Source organism: Zalophus californianus, chromosome 11 (genome assembly GCF_009762305.2).
Source record: "Zalophus californianus isolate mZalCal1 chromosome 11, mZalCal1.pri.v2, whole genome shotgun sequence".
Lineage (NCBI taxonomy): Eukaryota > Metazoa > Chordata > Mammalia > Carnivora > Otariidae > Zalophus > Zalophus californianus.
The window spans coordinates 50,568,345-50,589,784 of record NC_045605.1 but is presented as its reverse complement, the minus strand read 5'-3'; positions in this window follow the sequence as shown (position 1 = coordinate 50,589,784).

Below are 21,440 nucleotides of genomic sequence, written 5' to 3'. Positions count from 1 at the left end.
TAGCCAAACTGTGGAAAGAGCCAAGATGTCCATCAACAGATGAATGGATAAAGAAGAAGTAGTATATATACATAATGGAATATTATGCAGCCATCAAAAAGAATGAAATCTTGCCTTTTGCAATGATGTGGATGGAACTGGAGGGTATTATGCTAAGCGAAATAAGTCAATCAGAGAAAGACATGTATCATATGGCCTCACTGATACGAGGAATTCTTAATCTCAGGAAAGAAACTGAGGGTTGCTGGAGTGGTGGGAGGTGGGAGGGATGGGGTGGCTGCGTGATAGACATTGGCGAGGGTATGTGCTATGGTGAGCTCTGTGAAGTGGGCAAGACTGTTGAATCATGGATCTCTACCTGTGAAGCAAATAATACATTATATGTTTAAAAAAAAAAGAAGATAAAGAAGAGGATAGCAGGAGGTGAAAAATGAAGGGGAGGAAATCGGAGGGGGAGACGAACCATGAGAGACAATGGACTCTGAAAAACAAACTGAGGGTTCTAGAGGGTAGGGGTTTGGGAGGATGGGTTAGCTTGGTGATGGGTATTAAAGAGGGCACTTTCTGCATGGAGCTCTGGGTGTTATATGCAAACAATGAATCATGGAACACTATATCAAAAACTAATGATGTCATGTATGGTGATTAACATAACATAATAAAAAAAAAGAAAAAAGAGTACACTTATCACGAGCATTGAGTAATGTATAGAATTGCTTATTGTACACCTAAAGCTAATATACACTGTGTATTAACTACACTGCAGTTAAAATAAAAAACGTAATTAAAAACAACAACAACTACAGGACAAGGCATTCGAGGTCTTCAGGATCTAGATCTTGCCTGCCTGCAAATGCGTGGTGCATCTCTACACGTTTCAGCTAAACTAAACCGCTTGCTGTCTTCCATAAGTGTACCATTCCTCTCAACTCCATTCCTCTGAACAAACTGATCTCATTTTTGAAAATGGGGAAATCAGATTGAATTATTTATTAATTTTCTTCTAGCTTTGAAATCCTACTGTTCTGATAACCTACAATCACATAAGTAAAAGGTGAAATGGGCATCTTCTTCTGTTATGAACCTCTACATCCTTACTTTCCACAATGTTCATTCCATCAAGGCCAGTTTCAGTGCCCCAGATCAAGAAACTGGAAAAAGTTTGGCTCAATCTGTTGAACTTTCCTATTCCATACTATACCCCCTCTCTATGACTTTAAATCCACTCTTTATTTCCTTTTATATCCAGCTATTAGCACACAATGAATACCCCAGCCTTTTACAGGGAGCCTCCCTGTGACTTCTCCAATATAGAAACCATTTTATTTATATTTGCATTCTGTCCCTTCCAGGAATTGTCCACACCTCCAATGATATCACTGCTTTGCATTCTATAGTCACGTAACACATCTGAAAGTGTCTTTAACTTGGTCTTGCTTGAAATGTGCACTCACCTTCTGTGCACGTATTAACTGAACAACACTCAAGACCCGATCATCTTTCACTAGCCCTTTTTCCAACTTCCACACTCTCCTGTTAGAAATAATCTCTCTAGTCTCTCTTTCCAAAATGTTCCCACTGCTTTTTAAAATATACATGTCTTTTTTTTTAACATTTATTTATTTTAGACAGAGAGGAGGGGAGGGGCAGAAGGAGAGGAAGAGATTCCTCAAGCAGACACCCTGCTGAGTGCAGAGCCAGCGGCTGATCTGGATCCCAGGACCCTGATGAGATCATGACCTCAGCCAAAACCCAAGAGTCTGGCACTTAACCGACTGGGTTGCCCAGGCGCCTCTAAAATATACATTTCTATTACTATCTATACTCAGGAGAGGGGATATGGGAATCTTTTTATTAAGATTACTTTTTTCTCAGGCACCTGGGTGGCTCAGTTGGTTTAGGGTCTACGGCTCAGGTCGATTCCAGGGTCCTGGGATCTAGTCCCACATGGGTCTCCTTGCTTAGCAGGGAGTCTGCTTCTCCCTCTACCTCCTGCTCCCCCTGCTGTGCTCTCTCTCTGACAAATAAATAAAATCTTTTTTAAAAAATTACTTTTTTTTCTAAAGTCCATTTGCTGACCATAGCTCCCTATTAGTAGCAACTTTACAATACCAGTAAGTAACAACTTTCTAACAGACTGGTAAACAATTCTAGAGTCCTTTATTATCCCTTTCATAGGCTGTTAAGAGGTGAAGCAGCTACAAAAATTTTTTCAGAATTCTATTGACTGAGAACTACTGAACTCAAATTCAAGAACAAAAATTTAACTGGTGTATATGTTTAATCTAACTGAAGACTTTGATCTTCCTTAATTTTCTGTCTGTATTTTCTAAAACTTTGGACTTTTCTTTGAAAAAGAAAGTGAAAGAAAAGTTATGAGAACCTTCTGGAGCTGCTGCTGTCTGGAACAATCTGCAAGCATCACTCATCTTCATCAATTTACTATCTAAAACATAATTTCTGCCCTTTAGTCTGAATTTCATTCTTTAAAGTTGGAATTTTCTACAATTTGGGACAATACTGCTACCTCAGCTCAGTGTTTCCAGCTGTAACATGGATACTTGCTAATATATTTTTAACTATGTGTTTTACATGGGCTATCACATCTAACCTTACTATATTAAATCCTTAAGTGCTATAAATAACCCTGCATAATATATAGGCACATACACACAAACACACACACACTCCTCCCACATACATCAAAAAAGAAAAAAAAAAAAAAAACAAAGAAAGAAAAGCCAGAAGGCAAGCTGGGAAAAGGAGAAGATGGGAGCAAGAGAGAGAAGATTAAGAGAAACAAAAGAAGGATTCTCTACAATTTGACAGAATAATTATTGAAAAACCCATACCTATAGTGATATTGTCTTACTAAAATAAGAAATATAAATAAGCCATCATTTATTGAATCCCTGATATGTTCAAGCTACTAAATTAGACTATAATATTGATTTTTGTTTTTCAAATATAGAAGAACTAAATAAATGTAATTATTGGTTTTCTTTCAAAGTTCTATCACACAGACTTGAATTGTCTTTCATATTTTCAACCTCTTTGTACATTCTCAAAAAATCTGGATTCAGTGACAGTGAATTTAAAATGTTGATGTTTAGGGGTGCTTGGGTAGCTTAGTCACTTAAGCATCTGATTCTTGATTTCGGCCCAGGCCATGATCTCAGGTTGTGAGATCGAGCCCCACTTTGGGCTCCATGCTCAGCAAGGAGTCTGCTTCTCTCACTCTCTCTCTCCTTCATCCCTTCCCCTGTTCTCTCTCTCTCTCTCAAATAAATGATAAATCTTAAAAAAAATATTGATGTTTACACCTAAATCAGCATTATGTTTGAAAGAAGAATCGATACCATGAACTTTATCTGTATTTCCAAAGAAGACTATGAGTTACAGTAGTTGTAAGAAGAGCAAAACTGCACCCCTGGTGTCACCTATGATGGGAAAGATGACAGGACAGCTTCACTTCACCAGGGGGTGAAATGCCTGGATGTTGGTCTGATTTTAAGAGCCATACTTTCACAAAACAATGCACAGAATAAGCAAATTTAGTGTAGGTAGTCCAGAAAAGTGTAACCAGAGAGCTATCTTACCCATTGGAGGAGCTGTTGGAAGCTCTGGGTTCATTTCGCTATAAGAATAAGCTTGGGGTCCATGAGAATTGTTTTTGTTTTTGTTTTGTTTTTTGGTTTTTCAGATCCAAGAGGGAGCAGAAAAAGCAGGAACAATGGGAGAAGGCTATCCATATTCTTCTTTTGACTTGGATTTCAAACAAATTTGCCACAAATGGAATGAATTACCATGGGAGCTATCAATCATTCCTCAGATGACTGCTGTATGAAGGAACAGTTTATTCAAAATAATTTTTTTTAAAGATTTTATTTATTTATTTGAGAGAGATAGAATGAGAGTTAGAGAGCACAAGAGGGAAGAGGGTCAGAGGGAGAAGCAGACTCCCCGCCGAGCAGGGAGCCCGATGTGGGACTCGATCCTGGGACTCCAGGATCATGACCTGAGCCGAAGGCAGTTGCTTAACCAACTGAGCCACCCAGGCGCCCTCAAAATAATTTTTATAATCTTTGAGCTGCGAAAGGACTGCAGAGGTAATGTGATTAGTGCCACACTGTTCTTGCCCTTGCGTTCTGATTAAAGCCCAAATTTATAGTAACAAATGTCTTTCTAGTATTTGGAGGTGGGAGAGAAAAATGGTACAAAAATTCAGGATACTAAAATAAACTGGTCAGGTCCATCAAATTATAAATTCTTAGAGTCAAGAATCATCATCCTAATGTCTTCATTATCCACTGCCCACAGCAGGGCCCAGTAAATACTGGTTGCAGTAAGTTGAGCTCACGGACACATTCCATTGCTTTTTCAGGTTTCTGCTTGTATAGGCAATATTCTCCATGAAAATGGGAAATCCCTCTCATAATATTTGTAGTAGATCATTTTTAAGTATGTGTTTTTGTTTAGGATCTTTCTCGGATCTGAATCCAGCAACCTGACCTGGTTTCTTCCACCCCTTCGTCACTATAGTTTTCTCTCATGACTGATCATCCTCTGCCTGGACAATGACAGCAAATGCCCAGCAGATTTCCCACTCTCCAGCCTTTCCAGGTTAACTCCATGAGATCATGCCATGTCATGTTCTTAGTTCAAGAACATTACGGCGGGCATCCAGGTGGCCCAGTTGGTTGAGCCTCTGACTCTTGGTTTTGGCTCAGGTCATGATCTCAGGGTCTTGAGATCAATCAGCCTTTGGCTTTGTGCTCAGTAGGGAGTCCGTTTGGGATCCTCCCTCTCCCTCTTCCCCCCCACCACCCGGCCCACACACAATGGTCACTCTCCCTTACATATATAAATAAATTAAATAAATAAATAAATAAATCTTAAAAACAAATTTACCACTGGTTCCTCCACTACCTACAGACAAGGTTAAATCCCCTTAGCATCACAATAAAGAAAAAAAAGATTTCTCAGACCTCTGAGCTTGCTAGGATGTTTTTCTTCAACTTGTCTTTCTGTGAACTACTCATACTTTAAGGCACAGATTTTATGTCCTGTTCTGTACAAACTATCCTACCTTTCTTCCATAAGGTAGAATTCATATCTCCCTTTATAGTTTTCTCATGGAATTTTGTAATACTTTGTTTCTTTAAATTTTGATTCTTTGGTTTGCACATATAGATTACCAATTAGTATTTACTGAAAGAATGACTTTCAGTAAATAAAAGTTTGAAATAAACCAACATGGTCACAGAAAATGAAAACTAGGAATAATGTTAATCTCTCTCATTCCCCTCCAACAATATGTGCCCAAACCTAGAAACACTTCAATGTTACAGTGATTTTTACTGCTGCATAGTGATCCATTTAAATCGTATTTTTAAAAAGCCCACACTTTTTTCTCTTTTCATATTTTGCATAAGAATGAAGCACAAAACAGATTTTTCAGAGCTATGATTATGCTGACACTGAAGCTAAACAACACATAAAAAACACCAGTTGGAAATCTTGGAGATTTTGTAGTTATTTTATGTTTTAATTTTCAATCCTCTCTATATCCAAGTTGATCTCTAATAAATTTACGAATACTGCTGCTGTCTGTATTACTGCCCATTATTGAATATTTTTAGCTAGTATACAAACTAATCATAAGACATGGTGAACCATCACAGAGAATACAACAAATATAATCAAGGCTCTGTCCAAGCAGTTCCCCAAATCTGGTTTATCCTTTCTAAGATGCTCAATATTGGTGTAGGTGAAGTGAATGACCACATGTTTACCACTTCTAAACTCTTTCTTTGTTCAAATTGTGATGCTAAAATGTGCTTTTCTTCACATTCTTAGTTGCTGTGTTTCATAACTCTAACTTTTATTTTTCTTTACTCCTATAGATGACTGGTCTAGCTCCCATCCTGCCATTGCCTTTAGAGACAACATCCACAAGCCCTCAGTCATTTATCACTACTTTCATTAACACTCTGACCAACTGCCTGACTGACATAAAATTACTCTTAAAATAACTTACAAAGCACAAGACATGGAATTAAAGGTACAATAGGGAAGGAGAAGATAAAAGGGAAACTAGCACAACAACTGAAGCCTTAACTGAGAGATGGAGCAGAGATCATGTTGCTACCAAATAAGTAAAAGCATGAATTCTCGCCCTCACCTCCTCCTTTAATACTCCTAAAAGTAATTATCAGATAACACCATTATTGGATGCAATAACCCTCTCCAATTAATCCCATTCAATCATGTGGCTTTATTTCCAGACAGTTCTGCACTAATGACACCTTCTTGCAGAAACTTCCAGGGAAGTCAGTCACCTTCACTCTCCTCCCAGGGGGGTTTCTAGCAAGTTCAAAAGTTCTCTTTACTCTGAATCAGAGTGTAATGGGCTGAATTCTGTCCTCTTAAAATTCATGTGTTGAAGTTCTAAACCCTAGTACTTTCTTACATGAATGTGTTTGGAGAGAAGATCTTACGGAGAGGTAATTAAGGTTCAGTGAGGTCACTGGGGTAGAACCTAAATCAGTGTGACTCATGTCCTTTTATTTATTTATTTTTAAAATTCATGTTCTGTGTTCTTGACTCTGTCCTCTTGTCATTCTTATTCATTAGAAGATGTTCTTTCAACCTGCTTCCTGCCCATAAAGAAGTTGAGGGCTTAAAGAGTTCTTCTCATTTTGAACTGTCTCTGCTCCTTATACTTAAAGTTGGTGATACTCTAGCAAATATTTGTCTTAAAAATGTAACTCGTGTCTTCATAAGAAGAGATTAGGACACAGACACACACAGAGGAATAACCACGTGAAGACAGAGGGAGAAGAAAGCCATCTAAAAGCCAAGAAAAGGGCCTCAGAAGAAACCACCCCTGATCTCAGACTTCTAGCCTCCTGAACAATGAGAAAATAACTTTCGGTGTTGATTGAGCCACCAAGTCTGTGATACTTCATTATGGTAGCCCTAGCAAACTTACATTGAGATAAATAGGTTGCTTATTGATAAAACACTTTAAAATTGTTACTGCAATGGGTTTTGGCTAATTTGATCTGGTTCCTTCTTGGTATAATTGGCATGACTTTGCAACTCCTCTCCTACCCCTTTTTAAATTTCAACCAATTACAGATTTGTTGCTGATAAGTTGTTGGGTGCAATGTAAGAATGAAAACAAGTCCTTCAATCAGCAAATGTCAAGTGCCTGCTTTGATCAGGAAAAGTATGAAGCAAAGAGATGCTGTAAGTACTTCCTGTCAAGTCAAACTCTGGAAGAGGAGCCCGGGGTGGGTGGGGGGGGGGGGTGGTAGGGGGAGGACAACAGCAGTATATTGTAAGGTTAAAATTGTGATATAGTTCCTGTCCTGTTTTTGAGAATGTACAATATTGTGGGTGACAGAAATGAAGAGAAAATAGGCCACTAAATTCCACATAACCAATACTCTCCCCACATTCATTATTGTACAGCACAGGGTTGTGTTTCAAAAACAGATTAGGATGTTGCTTTAAAATGACATAAAAAAAAAAGAAAATTAAAGAAGGAAGAGGAGGGGAGATTAAGAGAGAGAGAGAGAGAATATGTCTTCATATTGCATATAAGGAAATTATAAAATTAGCAGGAAATACAAAAGATCTACAGTATCCCCAGGCTGCTTTCCCTTAATGACATTTTGATGTGGGCCCCTGAATAAAATGGATTTCCCATCAGTTTTCATTTGTCAAAATTCTTCTTATTCAACAACTATGTACTACTGTCCACACAGCCTCTCCTCTATGGAACTTTCATAAATTTGTCAGAATTTCTTGTCTTATCATCTTTTCCACAGTACTTTGGACATACCTATACCAATATCTGCTAAACTGCATTCCAATTGCGGCTCTCCATTTGACTATAAGCCGAAGGGTACAACTTTAAGTCTGAAGTAACAATTCAGCAAATAAATGACTAGAATGACCAAGTAAGGAATATAGAAAGTGGATATTTTTAGAGCTCAGCCAAAAGGGAAAGATAATTTTTTGAATACTTCATGATGAAAGTACATTTGTACTGAATTTTGAAAAACTGTGGACCCTTGAACAATGTGGGATTCAGGGTGCTGACTCCATGCCCAGCTGAAATCCAAGTATAAGTGTTGACTCCCCCAAAACTTAACTATTAATAGCCTACTGTTGACAGGGAGCCCTACCAATAACATAAACAGTTGATTAGCACATATTTTGTATATTATATACATAATATACTGTATTCTTACAGTAAAGCAAGTTAGAGAAAAGGCTATTAAGAAAATCATAAGGAAGAGAAAATACATTTACAGTACTGTATGGTATATTTATTGAAAGAAATCAGCCTACAGGCGGCCTCTGGGCCTCTGCAGCAGTAGCATAGTGCCTGGACCCAGGATGGCGATATTCCACAGCAGGTGGCTTCAGTTCTGCAGTGGCAGCCTCAGGATAGGCCCTCTGGCAGTGACAGTGGCCTGCAGGGGCCATACAGATGCCCATCTGCCTGAAGTTGTACCACTGGTCCATGGCCTTTGGCAGCTGTGGCCACATGTGAGTATACCAGTCCCCAGTGGGCCTGAGGCCAGGGCACCACGGCGAGGAGGGACTGAAGCCCACAGCCACCCAGCAGAAGAAGAACATGAAGCACATGAAGAACCCAGGAGGCGGGGGCACCAGGGTCACCACACCCCTCGTGCTGTGCCATCCCTGCCCACGGGGTGCCTTCCTCCACTTCAGCCCAGCCTCCTGACCACTAGCCGCCCAGTGCTCCATCCGCTAAACCACCCATTGGCACAGAAGGGGGCCTGGGGGTCGCTGATGGCATTGGAGGGCCTCCCCAGATACTCAGAGGTCAGCAGGTACAACCTCCATGTCAGTCGCCTTTGATTCAGCCCCGTGGAGACTGAGGTAGGCAATTGTAAATAAATGCCTTATGGCTTCTTAAAACAAAACAAATCACCCACATGTAAGTGGACCTGCACAGTTCAAACCTCTGTAATTCTTGGGTCAACTGAAATATAATGAGATTGAGTGACCCTTAGGAGTATTCATTCATTCCCAAATATTCAGTGGGAACCCATTTGCATGGGGGATGGTTTGGAAGTAAAATTATACAAGTTTAGTAAGATTTTTTTAATTAGGAAAAAATAATAGGAGAAAAATATATAAAAAATGAACTTAAAGGGAAATTCTTTATCATTGTGACCTTCAGTGTATACTTACTACCTCATTGTTTTCATTCTACACTTTCAAAACAAGCAAGTATTAAATCAGTGCTAAACCTAACACTCAAATAAATTCAGTAGGAGCTGTACAACTCTGAGCTTAATTGAGATATTTAAGATGCTCAATGCTACTAAATTAACGTTCTTTAATTTTTTTTGTTTTAAACTTCAGATACGCATGTACACATTAAAATTTCATGATATGTGCATGTCCATCCATAAATGTTTCATGGCATACTAGAAAGCATGATTATAATTCCTTTGGCTTAAAAGGGAAATGTCATATTATCATTGTGTCCTTGTTTTTACACCAAGTATCATGCTATATTAAAATAAAATAAATGTTGGTTAAATACGTATTGTTTTGGGGAGAATGTTACAGCTTCAAAGCACAGACCTAAACTGACCCTTGCATTGTCCCTCTCCAGTAGATACTATTATATGACTTAGTTTGGAAAAACTAAGACAAAAGTTTGGTGACTTTAATACATTAAGAGGACATTACCATTGCACCTGTCAGGATACAATATCCTGATCTTGTCATCCATTCAATGATGTTAAAGTCATTCATCATTGATCCTCTATCTCCCCATCCGTAAAATAAGTGAGTTATCCTAAAATCTAGTCAACAATAACCACTAAAATCTTCCTAAAGCTGATACTCTGGTTTATTTATGCATTTAGTTATGTAGACCCAACTTTGTACTATAAGGTACTTTTAGGTGTCTAAATTTATGGTGAGAGTTATATTATCTTTTCTTTTCAATTAAAAATAGGTCTTCATCTGAGAGCTCTGAAATATGAAAAATTAAGACTAATGTGAATGGTTAAATTTTTTTTTTTGAAAAAAAGAAAAAGCTTTTATAAATGTTGGGCTCCTCTGGTAGTAAATATGTATATTTGAGAGCTTTTTCTTTAAAACAAAACTATCAATGTGTCTTTATTTCACTTATTAGTTATTACTTAGAGTAAAAATAACAATAACTTCTGGCATATACATAAAACAAAATTGCTTTCATATATGTTTTTTTTGATCCTAACATCTTGATTCTTGCAAGGTAGGGATCACCTCTTTGTTTTATGCCTGATTTACAAAATAGACAAAATAGAGCCCAAAATAGAGATAAATGCTGAATCATGTGAATCCAAACTTCTGCTTCAATGACCTTTCCTCTATAATAAAAACAATATAATAATATCAACATCCACGATGAGTTAAAGGAGCAGCTAACCCTTAATATGGTGTTTATTGCATGCCACCTGCTTATTTTCCAAATGAGGTTTGTGTGTGTGTGGGGTGGGGGGGATGTGTGCGTGTGCGTAATCTATTCCTCCTAATGGCTCTCTCTAATAGGTACTCAAGTACTCTGTTTTATAGATGAGGTAATTTAGGAATAGAAGGATTACATAATGCTCCAAGTGGCACAGCTGATAAGTAATGGAGCAGAGATTTAAATTCAAAACTCAGGACATCTAGCTTCGGTCTATTTGCCCCCTCTATATTAGCATAAATAATTATTATTCATTTAGTATATGGTAATTTCTAACACTTTTTAAATGTTTTTATTTTTTAAAAAGATTTTATTTATTTATTTATTTGTTTGTTTGTTTGTTTGTTTGAAAGACAGAGAGAGAGAGCACAAGCAGAGGAGAGGAGCAGAGGGAGAGGGAGAAGCAGACTCCCTGCTGAACAGAGAGCCCAAAGTTGGGCTTGATCCCAGGACCCTGGGATCATGACCTGAGCTGAAGGCAGATGCTTAACAACTGAGCCACCCATGTCCCCCAACACTTTTTTTTAAGAGAGAGAGAAAGATTGCATGTGCGTGCAAGTGGAGGGGGAGGGGCAGAAGGCGAGGGAGAGAAAAAATCTTAAGTAGACTCCACATCCAGTGCAAGCCTGATGCGGGCTCAATCTAACCACCTGAGATCATGACCTGAGCTGAAATCAAGAGTCATAGGCTTAACTGGCTGAGCCACCCAGGCGCCCCAAGTATTCAGTAATTTTTAAATATGCCAGGCATTGTTCTAGACTCCATAATTAGGTAATTCCAGGTTCTTCTGGAGGTACAAAGACATAATCCCTGCCTTCAAAGATTTACAGTCTGGTAAGTGCCAGGTGATGACCACAAACTACTTTTAAATGAAATATAATCACAGGTTAAAATGTATAAATTAGGATATATAAATACATTAAATTAAGTGACAATGATTATTTGGATACATAGTCAATCCAAAAGAAACATATTTCTTATGGTCACAATGATCAGCAGGAAAAGACAATGGACCGGGGAGTAAGGAGATATGCCAGAACAATGGCTGGATATTGATCCATTTCTCCTCTCTTCATTAAGAAAAGTTACCAGTAGTTCATTGAGACTAATTAATTCATTAAAACTAATGTGACAACAATATACAATGTATAATATTCACATTGACTTAGAAAATGAAGTTTTCATAGCTGATGGGGATTGAAGAGTGCACTTATCATGATGAACACTGGCTGATGGATGGAATTGTTGAATGACTATATTGTAGATTGTATGTTAACTACACTGGAATTAAAATTAAAAAAAAAAGAAAAGTTCACTATTTAGTTCAAGAAGAATTGTATAAGTATAGAACATTCATACATTCAAAAATATTTAGTTGAGCATTGCTATATGTCCAGCTGAGGTTATAGACATTTCTGCATGGGAAGTTTTCAATATAGTCGAGGGACTCTGACAATAAACAAACAAAAATAAGTAAAATATATGGTATGAGAGATGGAGAAAAAATAAAGTGGGAAATATAAAAGGAAGTGTGTGTATGTTGAAGTGACAATTTTAAATAGGAAAGCCAGGGCTATCAAAGTATTCATTATTGAAAATCTGGTAAATACAGAAATAGAATAAAATAAAATTATATATAATCTTACTAACAAGATGGGCATCGTGAACATTCTAGTGTCTATATTTTCTGACTTTTTAACATATAAACAGGAAGATGTTTTGTCTGTCCCTTTTATAAAAATGAAATACCATTTTAGGAACTACTTTTTCATCTTACTAGTGTTTTACAAATATCTTTCTAGGCCATTAGCATGTTCTTCTAGAACAGTGGTTTTTAAGAGTAAGAAATGAAAAGCACTTACCAGAATAACCTGGAGCTACATTCTTGAGAACAACCAGTATGCAGTGAGTATGATCTTGCTGGACAACTCTGGAAGGAAGTGTGTTTTGAAAAATCCCAGCAGGAGATTCTAATGCCATCCCCAATCTTCTCATTGGCATTAGAAAACAAATGTTCTATAATATAGTTAGTTTATTGTAGTTCATTAAATGGCTATGCAATCATCATTCTTCTATTGTTATATTCAGTTTTCCCCCGTTGTTCACTATAAGAGCAATGTAAATATCTTTAAAACTATATTGTACAGATATTCATAATTATTAGTATTCTTAGAATGAGAATCTGAGAAAAAGTGTGAAGAATTCTATGCATCTAATACATATTTCCCAATGGGTTCTTCCATTAGTAACTTTTTGGTTTTTGGATTTTTTTTTTATGTCTTCCACACCCCTGTATTAGTTTTACTTTTAACCCTTTTGAATTAAACTTTTTAAAAAAGAAACCATGTCTTGCCATCCATTTTAAATTTTTTAGATTTTTCACATATTAAAGATAACAATCCTCTCTCATGTATGTTATCTAAAAGATTTTCTTAAGAGAAAAGTATAAATCTTTTCCATGAGACCTTTGGGTAATGTATATAAGTAAATCCATTCTAATACTCTGCCTTTTTAAAAAACATTTAAGTATGTTTTTGTAAGAGGCATTACTAAAATCAGATACATGGAAATCAATACAGTATGATGGAATATGTTACTGATTAATATTAGTTCTTTTATTCTTTTCATTTAAAAAATAAAACAAAAACCATATAAAATGAAATTATTTATTATTATTAATTCACATTTCCTCATTTTGTTGTTCCTTATTTTGCCAGGAATTCCACATTTTGAAAAATTCCTATTATAAATTCTTTTCTTTACATTTCTGAAAACTCAAGCACATCCTTTGGGCTGACCTATTCCTCTCTGGGCTTGCCAGTAGATTCCCCAAAATCTTCACTTAGTAAAGTGAAAAATAATAGCAATGGCTGGACGTGGTTTTATTTTTTTATTTTTTTAAAGGTTTTATTTATTTATTTGACAGAGAGAGACACAGCTAGAGAGGGAATACAAGCATGGGGAGTGGGAGAGGGAGAAGCAGGCTCCTTGCAGAGCAGGGAGCAGGGAGCCCGATGCAGGGCTCAACCTCAGGTCCCTGGGATCATAACCTGAGCCGAAGGCAGACGCTTAATGACTGAGCCACCCAGCTGCCCCTGGAAGTAGTTTTAAACAAGAAAATGCAAAGTTTTTCTTATGACTTTTTCTGTCCTAAGAACTCTGTATGTTGTATATTATATATTTATTCACTCATTTATTTATTCAGCAAATATGTATTAAGCACTCTAGAGTATACACTGCACTTATTCTTTATCTCATAAATGGGGCTAAAACAGGCTGGCTGTGAGAAGTATATGATTTAATATAAAGTAAGAACAATGAAGCTCTTAAGATGGGATGCTTGGCTTTTGGTAGGTTTTTTCACCAATTAGCTGAATCCCTCCTGTATCTTGTCTTAGAAGCTCACAGTATATTTTCCTGGCCAGAATTACAAATGAGCTGTCTTTAAATGCATTTAGAAAAAACTGAATACTGTGTCATTGCAGGCCAAGATTCAACAGTGTTTTAATTCACAAAAATGAATGAAAATATGCGTACATTCTAACAAAAATACTTAAGTTCTAAAGTAAAATAAAATAATGGAATTGGTCCCTGGGTAAATACTATGGCAGTTCTTCCCCAAGCTAATACAAATTCTGTGACACAAAACAGGTTTTTGGGTTTTTTTTGAGATTTTGCTGTTACTCACAAAATACAAACCTATCTTTAAATATAGAAACCAAAACTGCCTTTAGCTACATGAAATGTTCAGCAATTGCTGAAATTTAGTATTTGGCTTTATCTTGCTAAGGATTTAATAATTTTAGAAAAGGTACTTCTTTTGTTTATTTTTGTTTAACAGTAGCATCTTCCTCTGGCTTCCATGTTTAAAAAGTCCATTAAAGCTAAATGGCTTTAGCCTACAGGTTGAAACTACATGGTTGTACATAATAATACTTCATATTTAAAAATGACTCTACAGATACAGAAAGCCATCACTATGGGTGTTAAATTAGGGGCAGTGCAGGAATTAATTCCAAGTCTTTCCTCAGTTCCCTCAGTCTTCTTGGGGATGGAATAAACCACATAAACCAGCACCTTGACTATAGTATAGACCCATGTTACCAGATCACAGGTAAACACTTGTGCTGTTCCTGATACTTTTCATCTCCTCTGGTTGCTTTCACTTACCATTCATAGAGCCTTAGCTTTTATGGACCTTTTCATATTTCACAAGTCCTAATCCCACCCTTTTCTTGCTTGCATGTCAGATCACTTTGATCTTTCCCTCAGGAAACAGAATTCTTTCAACATTTGTTGAGAGATAATATATAGTAGGTACTATACTAGACACTGGAGAAGCCAAGATGAGTAAGACATTGCTCTGCCCTGAAGAAGTCCTGTGTAGAAAAGAAGGGAAATACCATATATGTAGAATATGCATGCATTACATACTAGACATGATCAGTGTTTATCGAGCAATTTTATTATCCAAGAATATCTGTTAAGTTGAACTCTGATCTACCATCACCCAATCTAGCGGTTTATGAAATTAAACCTCTTAGTCACCCATGTGCTGGTTCATTTTTTTGAAGGTGATGAGTGATAAATGACTTCCCTGACCTGCTGTAACCTGAGATTTGAACAACAGCAACAACGGGAGGAAGGAAGGAGGAAGGAAGGAAGGAAGGAAGGAAGGAAGGAAGGAAGGAAGGAAGGAAGGAAGGAAGGAAGGAAGGGAGGGAGGGAGGGAGGGGGGAAGAGAGGAAGGGAGGGAGGAATGAAGGAAGGAAGAAAGACAAGGAGAGAGGGAGGAAGGAATGAGGGGGCAAAGAAAAAAGAAAGAAAGACAACGCTGCTGGAAGTAGACAATATAGCTGAGAATGTGGGCCAGTTATCAGAGTGCCTTACCCTGATTTTTAGCATGGTCTTGAGGAATTACATACTTATTGAATGACTATGTGCTAATTAATATTATGCACATTATATACATCCTCACAAAAACTTTATAATCAACCTGAGACCCAGGTAATATTCTTATTTTACAGATGAGAACACAAAGAACTATAGAATAGCACTTAAGTTTCTTGTCCACTAACACACATCTAGTAAGTGTAGGCCTGTGCCTACCAACTCCAAAACAAGATTCTTTACATCCTTTTCTAATTGGAGAATTTGTAAATCTTAAGGACTTAAGAGTCTCTGAGGTACCAAAGGATAGATAGTTGAAGCTGGAGGGAACCGATAAATCCCAAGAAGAACTTCACAGTATTTGAAGACGTCATGTAGAGCATAAACATGGAAACCCATACCTCTGTAGGCTTTTCTTCCACTAATGTGTTGGGGAACTTCACTGCTTAAGCAATTATACAAATATTAATATTATAAATATTATATTATATTATTCTTTGTCTTTCTCTTCCTCTCTTTTCCTTCTGAGAAGGCACTAAGTTAGGAATTTGTGGTAACTTCTCTAATCCTATAGCTTTAAGATCATCAGTAATTAGATCCATAGGAAGAGTTGTAGTTAGCCTGCCCTGTTTAGAGCTAGTAGAGCTAAAGAGCTCACACAATGCCCCAGTATACATTGTCTCTGGGTGGAGATCCCAGTATATTTCATTTTACTTCATCATTCAGAATCTTTAGATAAAGGAGACCTAAAAAATGGATTGTAAGTCATACAATAGTGGCCGTCTTTTTACAAAAAATTCTTTCAAAAATCTTAGCATTATCTCCTCTAAAATCTGGTAGCTCCAGGCTGTTGGAATTTTCTGATATACATAAGCCTACCATGTTCTCTTTGTTTTTATCAATGCAAAGTATTTTCCAAGCTGTGAAACAAAGACACAGTAAAGCTTCTAAGGAGAACAAAATTACATATTTTTTTAAAAGCACTAAAAATCCAAACCATAAATACTGGAGACTAAGAAACCTCTTAGGTCATTGATTCTGCAATCTTCCAAAGGTGGAGCAATAACTGAACCAACAGAATCAGTTGCTCTAGAATGGAATGCTTATTAATATCAATTTAATATCTTTGCCCTGAGAACACAATTTGCTTTTGAGTCGATGCTGTGGTTGTTTCCACTGAAAGGTAAATAATCTCTCCTCTTTGGAAACATGCATTTAATAAAGAAGGATCCCTCCTATGGCTGAACTAATGTGCCTCCCCACACATCCAGTTCTATTGCTAATAAAAAAGATTATCAGGCAAATAGAAATGTAGTTTACAGTAGCAATAGCTCACACCATTACTTTTTACCTCAATAAGTAAATCAAGCTTTTATGCCTGAAAACTACTTAAAAGCCAACTTTTCAGAATCTGTATTCCTCTGACAGCATATAATGAATATTTTGTCATAGCAAGTAACAAATTTTATTATAGCCTAATGCTTAAAATTCCATCTGTTTCCACAAACAGAACATGAATACAGGAAAGCAACCATTAATCTTAAAATGCACTAAAAAATTCTCCTAATAAAGGGTTTCTAAAAGCATTTAAACATATTCAAGACCTGTTAATGATGGGATGCTGTGTGTCTGACATCTCAGTTTCCATTCATTGGTTGCTCAGAGCCCAACCATGTTTATTACCCTACAGACATTTATAAAAGGCACTAATCTGGGGCGCCTGGGTGGCTCAGTTGTTAAGTGTCTGCCTTCGGCTCAGGTCATGACCCCAGGGTCCTGCGTCTCCCTCTCCCACTCCCCCTGCTTGTGTTCCCTCTCTCGCTGTGTCTCTCTCTGTCAAAGAGATAAAACCTTTAAAAAAAAATGGCACTAATCTTTTAAAATGGGAAACTATGCCTAATTTGGTAATAGGATGAACAAGGTTCTCTTGCTGTTTCATCTACAGGCTTGCAGAGCAGTAAACAAGGACGTGGGCCACAGAATCATGGACTATTTTTCATCAAAATACCTATTCACTCATATATGCATCAGACATTTCCTGAACACCTACAATGTGTTCAGAAATGAAAATTCAGAAATGAAAGTCATAGCCGCTGTCCTCGAGTAGCTCATAGTTAAGTAAACATTATCAGGCAGTAAATAGAACACAAGATAGATAGAGGTGTGCGCTCTTAGCTCAGAAGGGAAATGAAGAAATGTTTCTCCAATCAGGTAGCATACGGGAAGGGTTTTGAATAATGACTAGGCACTAACTAGGTCAAAAAGAAAACAAGAATTATATTCAGGATTATCTAGCCTAACTCATATTATCCCATCATTTTAAAAATGAAAATACAAAATCTCAGAAAAGTTATGTGACTGAAATAGGTCCATTCTGTGACTCAATCTGCAACAGGCAAGAGTAGTCCCACTGATTGCCCCTTCTGTATTTTTCACATTCACATATAAACACATAGATAACTAATTAAAAATTACTACTAACAATTATACTCTTGTAATTATTTGTTTACAAATTTTCTTAATAAATAATTAAATTATTGAAGTTATGATTCTATATTTGGGGGATTATTTTTTATTTTTATTCTTAATTCTAAACCACCATTCATCCCACTTCTCTGAGGCATAACATATGGAAATGTTTCTATTTGTGTGTTTATTTTATAATTAATCAAATACTCTTAGAATGGGAGGGTATGCAGTATGCATTTGCACTATATATCCTAGCTAAATATCAATGGCATAAAGAGATCAATATAAATGAAGGATAAGGGTTTTCCCAAGTCATAATCATCTCAGTTCTCCTGCAGCAGATGAATCCGTGAACAGCTTACATGCATCTCTATTAGAGTCCTCTGACATGAGACTGATATGATGTTAGTAGTGAAGATGTAGGACACATTAAAGATACATACAAAGTACAGATAAATGTTTAACAACCAGCTCCCCAGGGGCAAAATGCTCTGATTTGTAACATTTCTCAATTTTCAGGTATAAAATCAGTCTCACAATGACTGATTTTAAGCCACTAACATGACATCACTTAACTTCAGAATTCAAAATTGTGGAAAGATACACACAATTGGCTTTTTAAAGCCAGTATAATTCAAATTTAGTACACCAATGGAAGCATCCAAAGGATATTATCATAATTACCCAAAGCAAAAGAAGCATCAGATTGAACTTCAACAAAATCACAAGATATCACCATCCAAAAAGGACACTTAACCGACTGAGCCACCCAGGTATCTGGAGCATCTTTTAAAATAAGTAACAAACATTATATCATATACATAAAACAAAACTTCCCATTTGGAAATGAAATTCCACTTGGACACAGGAAAGACTCTACTTCCCAAAGGTGTATCTATCTTTTCATGGATTATTTAACTCAAAGAACTATACCTCAAGATATGAATTAGATATACGATTCTTTTCAAGGACAAGAATCTTAATGACAGGTCCAAAGTATCCAAACAACAGATATTTCCTATTCAGAGCTAAGTTCTAGGCCAGATGCACTTTATTTTGTTATTTTTATTTCTACTTCCCTACTTCAGTTATACCAGTTCTCAAAATACTAAGTAAATTGAGGTTGAAGATATTTGCACCACTCTCTGATAAAAAGACTCCATTGAAGTGCAATAAACGTAAAGATTCTGTCACAAGGGAAACATGACTCATAATACATGCTCCAATGAACTTCATAAAGGAGCCAAATAGTCCATTGACTTTCTTTGCACATATATTCATAACATGTGGAGGTTTCATTGAATGGCACCACATTTTTCTGGGCACCACATTGGATCACACCATAGTAACATTCTTGGACATTTGCTTAAAAATCTTATATCTTTCTTAATTTGGATTATAATATCCAATAACTTTATCACTGCCAGAGCATTTACAATGGGCAACTGCTCTAACAGAACTCAAGGCAGTGGTAGCACACTGTACTATCATCAGTCTTTGTGTTCTTCAATGCCACTCATTCAGAGTAATAGCTACTTTTATTCACAGAAACCCCTTCCCTTGAAAGAACAACTGACAAACTGTGGTTGTTCACATCAAAATAGCCGGCAGAAACTATCTCGGAAATGTATGAAGCAAATAACATTATTTGTCGCCAATGATAGAATTTGAGCTTTCAAGAAAAATTAAAATATTAGAAATTTTGTGTATATTGCCATGAATTTGATAGTTTCACAATACTTAAAACTTTCCTGATGAGGTTGCTAGTGAAATTAATGAATGTAAATTTTTCACATGTTACAATAACACTTGCTGATATTTGGAAGATCAGGGAATCATTGTTTTCCAAATGACAAATGCTTATTGTTATAAAATAATAAATGGGTAAAAGACCCATTCGAAATGCAAGGTAGCTTAATTAATTTTAATGTAACAGATAACTAAACATTTACTAATACGGAACTAGATTCTATACTGCCACTAATCTTTAAGAAATTTCTACAGGTTAAGTTTTGGTGTGGTATCTAAAAAATGTATTCATAATTATCTGAAAGCTTGTTAAAATTATTCTCCCCTTTACAATTGCATATCTGTGTGAGGTCAGATTTTCTTCATGTTTTTCAACAAAAACAATGTAATCCAGAGTTTGAATGCAGAACAGTTAGAGGAATTTAACTGTCTTCTATTAAACTATGCATTAGTACAAAAATGTACATGTTACAAAAATACAAAACAATGTCACTATTCTTAGTATGCTTTCTCATTTTAGAAAATAGTTATTTTTATTAAAAATGAGTTATGTTAATATGCAGTGGGTTTACTTTTGCTATTCCAAACTAAAATAATAAATATTTCAAAAATTTCCAATGTTAATTGTAATTATATATAATATATACATATATATCACCTATACAACAGCACTTTGTAGTTCTCAATAATTTTTAAGAGTGTAAATGTGTCCTGAGCCAAAATGTTAAACTACTGCTCTAAGATAAGAATACATCAAAAGTACTTGTCAAGCTTTAGAACACACACACACACACACACACACACACACACACACACACGCATCATAAAGATAATTTTAGAAGACTCAGACATGATTCAAATGACTCAAATGAACACTGTGGATAAGAATAATTTTTTCTAGGGACATCTACAGTTAAAATTATGTGAACATGAATTTAAATCAGAGTTCCAAAGTCTAAAGTACACCCACCTTTACCATTTGGCAGTAATTGCCTTCCAATCCTAGGATTAACCATGTCATGTTTGTAATTTAGGCAAGTTATTCACTATTTTTTAACCTCAGCTTTCTCATAAAAGCTTTAAAAGCTCCTGAAAAAGCAGATAAAAGTGGTATTTTCTCAAATGGTTGGTGTAATGATTAAAGGGGGAGAGTGCTTATCATTTAACATACATTAGTTGAACTATTTTTATTATTTTATCTTTTTCATTATATTATTATTTTTATTGTCATTATAACTATTCCGTTGGTAAGTGGCCCTTTAGTTATTCATTACCCATGATGGAGAACACAATCGTTTCCAAGGCAGCATATTCCACTACTGTATGAGAAATCCTTTATTATTTTACCAATGTACCAATGTAAAACAATAAAAGATTTATCATAGCCATAGCCACATATACCTATTCAGTTCTTGAAACAAGTTTTTAATTTACCGTAAGGGTAAAAATCTTTGAAAAAGACGTTTTGGAGAGTTATATACGTTTATTATAAAGAGCCCTGGAATCATACAGATCTATTCTTGAATATTGGATTTATCATTTATGTATGTTGTCAAAGGCAAACCATTGAATATCAGTTACTGCATCTATACAGTGGGGATGATAATGCCTTTTTTTCAGGGTCATTGTGAAATCTAGTAGAAACAATATATGTTAACCACACAATGGTGCATGGTCATTCATTCAATTACAATGCCTAGTGAGGGCTTTATGTCGAGAATTTGTCAGGAGCTGAATATGCAATTGTGAGAGATATATACATGCCTGACACTATTAAAACTTTGAGTCTAGTGGAGTCACATAGCATATTATTATTCATGGC